The 9,339-nt window shown below is 41.9% G+C and overlaps 1 non-coding gene across 1 annotated transcript; it reads right to left on the reverse strand.

Moving 5' to 3' along the window:
• Window positions 1–367: 367 nt before the first annotated feature.
• Window positions 368–474, reverse strand: LOC124965075 (U6 spliceosomal RNA). Its single transcript, XR_007105084.1, has one exon. It is a non-coding gene; the product is annotated as a U6 spliceosomal RNA (small nuclear RNA).
• Window positions 475–9,339: the final 8,865 nt, after the last annotated feature.

Consider the following 9,339-nt stretch of genomic DNA (forward strand, 5'->3'; position numbering starts at 1 on the left):
AAGTGTGTATACAGTTCTGGACCTTTCAGGGTGTTGTCAAGATTGAAAATAGCTCTTCCTGTAAGCTGCCTGCAGGGATTTGTGAGAAATGGTTCACTATTCACTTGACCCAGAAAACCCTACATGATCGTGAAAATCAGGAGATTCAAATCTTCATGGTCATTTTTAAGAGCACCTGTGAAACTGCCTAGGCCACTGATGCTAGGCATCTCTGAAAACTCACCGAGCATCTGAAAGATGTCACTTTAAAGAAGCAATGTGTGCCATTCTGGCCTTAAAAATGGTACATCTGGGGATAGGTGCAGGCCAAACAATGTTACTGGACATAAACTTGGTGGTCCCAAAAGGATGCTGATTTTTTTTTTTTTTTAATATGGAACGCTTCATGAATTTGCATGTCATCCTTGCGCAGGGGCCATGCTAATCTTCTCTGTATTGTTTCGATTTTAGTATATGTGCTACTGAAGCGAGCACAGGATGCTGATTTTTGACTGAACAATGCAGAGTGAGGCTACGCTAAAGGGTTTAGAGGTAGACTCTCTGGCCATTGAACTTCTCCAGGCAAACAAAGCAACCAAGATGAACCCTGTGCTCATAGAGCTCACTGTCAGATTAACCTGTCCATGAGATGCCAATGCCACACGGAGATGATCCTCACTGAAAAGGAATGAATTGTTCCTAACCCAGAAGAGGAGGTTTCACAGGACAGACTGAAGAAACAAACGATGTGTAAATATTCAGCATAAATAAAAATAAAAGCAAAAGAAAAAAATGATTGGAAGCATGAGTAAAACACAATCAGTGGTCACCAATTGTACCTGTGATAATTATTCATTTATTACATATTTATTATCTCTGGGTCCTCAGTATCTACAGCTATAATTATTTTATCTTCATTACTGTCCCATGAAGTATTAACAGTAGCTCCATGTCCACATGAGGACATTAAATTAAGGTCAAATAACTTGTTCTAGTGGGACCAGGATTCAACGACTGGCAGGCAGTATCCCTAGCCACCAGTCAAGGCTGCCTCTACTGTTTCTGGAGAGGTTTGACTTTTTCTAGCAGAAGGCACACCTCACAGGGAGTTGGATCATTATTTTTAGGAGCCAGGATCTCCTTTGGGAACCTCAGTAAGCTACTTACAAATTAAAAACAACTCTGTCATCAAACTCTGTCATTTCTCCCCCAATGTCATAACCACTTTGGCTGACCAGTAAAAATTCTCCCCAGAACAAGAAATCAGAGTGCTGGGATCTCAATCCTATTCAGATGCTGAGTCCATCACTGTTATTCATTTTGTGTGTCTGGATTTGCCAAGTGAGAGAAATACTAGATTAAAACTTTAGCATTCAAACAACTAAGTTTTCTGCTAACAACTAAAACAAAAATGGCTACCTGCTTAAGAGAAGGGGTAGTCCAAATAAATGAGGAAAAAAAATTTATATGTGTACATGTGTGCATGTATGTATACATATGCATATTTTTTTCCTAGAAGTCTTGACAAGTAGAGTTAATATCCAAAGTGGGTTGAGAAGGGTCAAGGTTGTCTGGGAAGACAATGCATATATCTGAGGTGGTTGGTGAAATGGTTTGCTATTGACTTGATTGTTTTTGTTTTTGCAGTGCTGGGGGTGGAACCTGGGGCTTTGTGCAACGCTAGGCAAGTGCTCTACCACTGAGTTGCAGCCTCAGCCCTGCTATCACTTGAGAGAAGAGAAAAGAAACGTAAAAGAAGGAATGGCAAGGTCATAAGCAGCAGAGGCCAGAGATTTGAGGACCAGGGGAAAAGACAGGGGCCAGGGAGCAAGTTCAAGAACACAGATGTCCTTTTACAAAGTGTTCAACATAAGCCATCAGAAGGAATCAAGGTGGCTGAAGGGGATGCACCAGGCCAGATTCTGTGCTGTTGGATTAAACACACACTTTTATTATATCCATTCCCCAGCACCAAGCATGGAGCAACCAAGCACTCAGTAAACCCACGGGAAATGCTTGTTGAATGCTACACTGCAGGGCCAGGAGAGGAAATGGGTCCCCTCTGGGAGTGAAAAAGAGTCCTAAGCACAGGAGCTGGCACAGAGGAAGGAGCTGGTAAATAGGTGGATGGATTGTTGATGACACCTAACTTGGGTTTCCAAGTGCTACCAACGCTCAACCAACCAAATGCACTGATTGTGTCTTAGAGAACCAGTAGCAGGATGTCAGATCCAGAGCTGGAGGCTGGTGATACTTCGGAGAAAAGAAGATAGGTTGCTGAAGCCCTTCAGGTACTAATGGCACTAATGGGCATCTGGGTAAAGCTTAAATGAGTGGTTCCCCCATTTGTGGATCTGTATCACGTGTGAAACTTGTTAAAACAGATTCCCTGATCTTCCTTCTAAGTGAAAATTTCCAGGTTATGGACTCTGGGGCTTTATATTACAAACCAGCATCACAGATGACACTAGTGCATGTAGCTATACAGAGGAAGGAAGGCCTTACATCACCAGTCGTCTCTGTCTGTTCTTAGAATTTGGCTTTTAATGATTGGTTGATTGTTAAGAAGAAAATACGATTAATATTGAGCTATTATAAAACACATGGCTAATTTTTGTGCTCCACTCTTATTAACACATTTAATATTCACAATGACCCCTGAGGAAGGTACTAGTCTTCCCATTTTACAAGTGAGGAAACTGAATCAGAGGGAGGTTAACACTTTTCCCAAGGTTACACACACAGTCAAGCAGTCTAGTGCCAAAACCCATGCTTTTAGCTTCTACAAGAAAAGACTGAAGTCAGGCTTGGTGGTACATGCTTGTAATCCTACCAACTTGGGAGACTGAGGCAGGAGGACTCAAGTGCTAGGCCAGCCCCAGCAATTTAGTGAGACACAAAGCAACTTAGCAAGTTCCTAAGTAACTTAGGGAGACCCTAAGGGTTGGCGGTATAGCACAGTGGTAGAGCATCACTGGGTTCAAGCCCCAGGACCAAGAAAAGAAAAAAAAAAAAAAGGTAAATGTTCTTACCTTATATACCTGATATAAAATATTTATTGTAAATGAATGTAAGAGCTAAAACTATAAAATTCTTAGAAGGAAATAGGGGAGAAGCTCCATAACATTAGATTTGGCAGTGATTTCATAGATATGACACCAAAGGCACAGGCAACAAATGAAAAATAATTGGGACTACCTCAAAATTAAAAAGAAAAGCTTTTCTCATATAGGACACTATGAACAGAGAGAAAAGGCAATCTATGGAATGAGAGAAAATGTAAATGCGGATCACATAAATAAGAGGTTAATATTCAGAGTATATAAATAACTCCTACAAACCGAGCATGTGGTGGGATTACACCTGTAATCCTAGCGGCTCAGAAGGCTGAGGCAGGAGGATTGTGAGTTCAAAGCCAGACTTAGCAAAGGCAAGGTGCTAGGCAGCTCAGTGAGCTCCTGTCTCTAAATAAAATACAAAATAGGGCTGGGGATGTGACTCCATGGTGCCCCTGAGTTCAATACCCAGTACCCAAAACTAAAACAAAAGACATTACAAAACAACAACAAAAAAGAAAATAACAAATGTTGAAGAGGATATGGGTAAATCAGAACTCGAGTGCACTGCGGTAGGAACACAAAACGGTACAGCTGTCATGGATGGCAGTTCCTCAAAAAATTAAAAATAGAATTACCATAAGATTCTGCAATTTCACTTCTGGATATATAAGCAAATGAACTGAAAGCACAGTCCTAAAGAAATATTAGTACACTCATGTTCATAGCAGCATTGTCCACAAGAATTGTGGAAAACAACCCCAAGCATTCATCCACAGATGAGTAGATAGACAAAATGTGATATATGTATGCAAAGAAATATTATTTCACTGTTAAAAAGAAGGGCATTTGCACATGCTTCAAAATGAATAACCCTTCCAGACATCATGCTAAGTGAAACAGGCCAAACACAAAAGAACAAATACTTTATGATTCCACTTACTTGAGGTTATATCAGAGTGGTCCACTCAAGGAGACTAAAGCAGACAAATGTTGCCAGGGGATGCGGGGAGGGAAAGAAAGGCAGGAAGGGGCAATTATCGTATTGTTTAATGGGTACAGAGCTTCAGTTTGGAAAGATGAAAAAAGTTCTAGAAATGGATGGTGGTGATGGCTGCACAACAATGTGAATGTTCTAAATGTCACTGAAATGTACACCTAACAATGATTAAAGTAGTCAATTGTATTCTTTGTGTATTTTACCACAATTTAAAAAATTATAGGTATATACACATACAAAAGAAGATGAATGAACACACTAACTTGATATACTAAGTTCAAATTTTAGAATACATTTTCCAAATCTTCTTTTGTGCCTTATTCTTATTGAGAAAGGTGTCTCAAAGGGAAGGTTTTATATTTATTTATTTATTTATTTATTTATTCAATGATATTTAGTGGCCACTGCCTGCATGCCAGGCTCTGTACTCAATGTTGAGATCCACGTATGAATAAGCCTGATATGTTTGCTGTCTTTATCAATTTGATAATTTTGCAGAATGATATTTCTACTTATCGAATATATAGCAAGATGTTTACATTCTTTATTTCCTTTTATCTTCAGGAGGTGAGTATTAGCATCTCCTTATTAAAGAAGAAACTTTAATAAACTCAGAAAGTTTTAATGTTCTCTAAACTCGCTCAACCTGGGTCTGCCTGACTGCCAAGCCCATTCCCCTAGCAATTGGTATATCCTATCTGTATTCTCCTTGTAGGAGACCCATAATAAACTTTGTTAAACATGAAAGGCAGTAAGTTAGCCTGATTTGGTGGCACAGACCTGTGATTCCAGACACCCAGGAGGCTGAGACAGGAGGTCACAGAGTCAAGCATGGCTATTTGAGGCCAGTCTGGACAACTTAGTGAGAACTTGTCTCAAAATTAAAAAAAAAAAAAAAAAAAAAAAAAAAAAAAAAAAAAAAAAAAGCAGTAAGTTCTACAGTTAAGAACCTATTTAATTTGTTAGGATTCTGCATATCCCAAACTTATTTAATTACATAATTCCCTCCTTTCTTGGGGAAGGGAACCAGTGCCCCTATTAATGAGCTGTGGCTTCTTTCTGCAGAATATAACCACAACACCCAAGAGAATTGGAAACATATGTCCACACAAAAATTTGTACACAAATGTTCACAGCAGCATTAATTACTCATAATAGCTCCAAAGAGAAAACAACGCAAATGTCCATCAACAATATGTGAATCCACACAATGTGGTCCAGCCATCCAAAGGGGTATTATCTGGCAACAAAAAAAAGAATAAAGGACTCATACTTGCTACAACATGGATGGACTTTGAAAACATGCTAAGTGAAGTCAGAAGTAAAGGTCACATGTTTATGATTCCACTTATACAAGATCTCTAGGAAAGGCAAATCCATAGAGAAAGGAAGTAGTTCATGATTGTCAGGGATTGGGGAGACAGGAAGAAAGGTGAGCAACTGCTAATGGGAGCAGGGTTTCTTTTTGCCATGATGAAACTGTTCTGGAATTAGGTAGCGGCGATATGACTATAGTAAAAACCACTGAAATGCACACATTAAAGTGGGTGAATTTTATGGTACATGAACTATATATACCTTAACTGTAAAAAAAAGAATACGATGACAATTTAGTGGATTGAGAACAACAGATCACTGAAGCCTGGCCCAAACCATGTGTTTCACCACTTTATATTGTACAATTAGGGGGCATCAGAGCTGTCTGGGGGTCTTATCTTCCCTCATTAACACAGCCCCCTAAATCCTAAGCAGGAAACCCAAATGCAAAGGCAAGCTTGGAAACTGAGGAACATCAAACTGTCAGATTAGGTGGTGTCACACACTCTGTGGAACTTCTTTCTGCTTAATCTGCTTGGCCTATTTTGATAACAATCAAGAAAGGCCAAGTTCATAAATCCCTTCTGACCGGAAGGCTTCAATTGCAACAATTGATTATACCATGTACTAGGCAGAGAGGTCTCATTTTATTTGAATGACATAAGATTCATCTAGGTTTAAATGGCTTACAAAAAAGATGAGCCATTGAATTATGGGATTTTAGAACTGTAAAGGACTTTGGAGGGAAACGATCTGGCCTGATTCTCTTACTTCGATTATGGAGAAACTGAGGCCCAGAGATATGTACAAAACCAGAGATAGTGTCTGGCCCTACGTCACAGAGCCAAGCATGACTGAGACAGCTGGCTGTTTTGCACTATCTGTCCACCCTTTCTTTCCTGGAAATGCCACTTCTCCCTTCAGCTGTGCACATGATTATCTAGAATAAAGACCATATTTTCTAGTGAAATGTGGTTGCGTGACTAAGTTCTGACCAGTGGGACGAACGTGGAAGTGGTGCGAGCAACTTCTGTGAAATATACTTCAATGTCAGAGGTCAGGGTGGGACATGTTCTTCTTTCTTCTTGCTGCCCGGGGTTGCAGATTAGAGCACTGGAGTTCAAGCAGCCATCCTGGATCATGAAGGGGCAGCTGCATTTGTAGGATGGGAAAGCAATAAGATAGAATTTTGGGTCTTTGATAATTATGGAATTGTCATTACAGCTCTGAAATGTTTATCTCCACACCTTATGTGAAAGAGAAATGAACTTCATTTTTTTTTTTTTGGCCTCTTTTATTTCAATCTTCTATCATTTATAGTTCAACTGCATTCTAACTGACACAGAATGTAAACAACAGAGTTGGGCTAGGAACTCAAATCTCCTAGATCCAAGCACAGAACTATATTTTATTATGCTTATTACCATTAATAATAAATGTCAGGGTTAGACATATAACTCAGTGGTAGAGCATTTGCAAGTGAGAGGGCCTGGATTTGATTCCTAGCAATATGAAAGACAAACAAAAGTAATAATAAATGTCAAATTGTGCTAAGGGTTTTGTATATAATAGTTGCCATCAATTTTTGAGTGTTTTCTATATGCTGTCACTACTTTAAAAGTGTCATTAAGATATTTTATTCCCACATCAACTCAGTAAAATAGGCCTATTATTATCATCATTTCCATTTTACAGACAAACCACCTTAGGCCCAGAGAGAGCAAATAACTTGCCCAAAGTCACATACGTAATAAGAGAGAGGCGAAATTTGAACAGGCAAACTGATTCCACCTATATTATATTCTCTCCACCTATATTATATTCTCTCTCTTATGACGTGAGCTTCTCACCATCTTCTATACCCCTTTCACAGAGAAGGAAACGGAAGAGGGCTATTGTTCAATTATTTGCTTAAAATCACTCTGCTAGTCAGTACTGCAGCCAGCATTAGAAACCAGACTAAATCCCAGCTTGTGCTCTCTCCCTGGACCACCCTGCTGTCTCAGAGGCCACCTGGGCACACACATAACCCCCACCCTCTTCCTCCTCCTCCCAAACACACACACACACACACACACACACACACACACACACACCACCCAGCAGGCACCCAGACATTTTTGTGGCCAGGATGGCTATAACCTGCTTTGAAAAGCAGCCAGCTCTTTGCCCTCCACCAAATAACTTTGTTTTATTTATAGTCTCCTGCTCAGAGCTTTTGAACTGGCTGTTCATTCCAGGGAAGATCTTGATAACAACTGTTCCTTGGAGTGGGTTCATAGGAAACAAGGTGAATAAACACCACAGAGCCCCTGCCTGTCTAGCAGAGCTTTGCTCCTGGGGGTATTTGTAAGTTGGTGTTGGTGTCTGGGTGCAAAAGACTTTGAATTCAGAATGGCAGTTTGGACATTTTCACTTTTTTTTTTTTTTTAATTCAAAAAAGTTCACCCTTTATCTTGAACACCCCGAGGCATAGGTGAAAGACAAAAAATATCTTTATCCAGAAGGTAATTCCAAGAGGAGAAGTCTCTTCTACTCTCTTTCCTGTCTAGCTTTCTTTTCTCCCTGCCTCTCTGGGGGACTAGGACAAATTTCTATAGTGACTATGGGATGGGAATAGGGTGAGGAAACACTCCATGAATTTTGAGGTAACATGGCAGTAGGGATGAATGGTATTTCGGAAAGTGGAAAAAAATAAAAAGAAAAGAAGAGAAAAGGAAGATGAAGAAAATAGAAGCCTAATATTAAAGTGACCCCAGAGGCTTATAGTGTCTTCTGACTTGTGGCCAAAGGTGGCATCCTAAAGTATGACTATGTCTGTCACTTGTGTCTGGAATTGATTGGTCTGAATGTTAACCTTGGCTTCATCAACTACTAGTTATTTTACCTTTGTTCATGGAGAGGACAAACTCTAAAGAGCATCGTGAGGACTGGCACCTACCAGGCCAAGGAAATACTGCGGCTGGTTCCAAGAGAGCATTCACTCTCCCCTGACAGACGGGAGCTGAAGATAGTTGTCTAATGGTAGTTGTACTTATTGCTTCCTTTGTGATCCTTCTTGGCTTAGATGAGATGAAATTGGGTGTTCACCAAAGTGAGCTCATCAAAGGAGGGGTAGTAGCAGGTTGCCAATCTGGCTCTCAAATACCTTTATTTGCCTTGAATGAATCTGTTAGGGGCTGTTGAGTCACATGAGGTTTCTGTATTGGAGCCTCCTCAATGGCTGATAAAAGAAGCAGAGGTCCTCAAAGGTAGGTAGGGCAGAGCTGGGCCACCTTATGGGTCCTGTAATGTCCGTACGTAGTTTTCCTGGGAGTTCTTAAACTCCAGTACGTGGAGTTCTTAAAGATCTGGGAAAGAAGGAAGAGGCCTTCTCTAGGATCATTTGGGAGAAGGTGGATGGTGTGAGGGAGAAGAGGGTCTGGAAGGAATTTACTGGAAGGGATGGGAGTTTCAAACGGAAAACTTGTGTTTTCATCGAGGCCTGGGTGGGAAATATTCTATGTCAAAGCTACTGGGTGGGAGGACTCCACAGAGGAGGCATGGATGAAGGTTTTTTCGGTGGCCCCGGGGGTCCCCACGATAGGATCAGAGTGTCATGGGGGAGTCTGTAGGTGGAGGGTCCTGGGAAAGGGCAGAGCGACAGAGGTCCAAGGGCCTGCGTCGGGAAACCCAAGTGTGCGCAGGCACGAGCCCCGAGAGGCGCGCGGACGGAGGCTCGGTTCCTGCCCCCGCGGCCCCGCCCCCCGAGAGCGGACTACACTTCCCAGCAGTCCCCGCGGGCGGCGGCGGCGGCGGCGGCGGCGGCGGCGCGGGCGGGAGGGGGCGGTAGTGTGAGAGGCGGAGGGGGCGGCGCGCGCCGGGCACGCGCGCCGGCGACCATGGCGTTCGCCCGGCTGGCGCGAGTACATTAACCCCGGGAGGCGGCGGCGGCGGCGAGGGAGCGAGCGAACCTCAAGCGGGCGGGCCTCAGCCTGAGGGAAGGGA

This window comes from Sciurus carolinensis, chromosome 14, assembly GCF_902686445.1.
Source record: "Sciurus carolinensis chromosome 14, mSciCar1.2, whole genome shotgun sequence".
Lineage (NCBI taxonomy): Eukaryota > Metazoa > Chordata > Mammalia > Rodentia > Sciuridae > Sciurus > Sciurus carolinensis.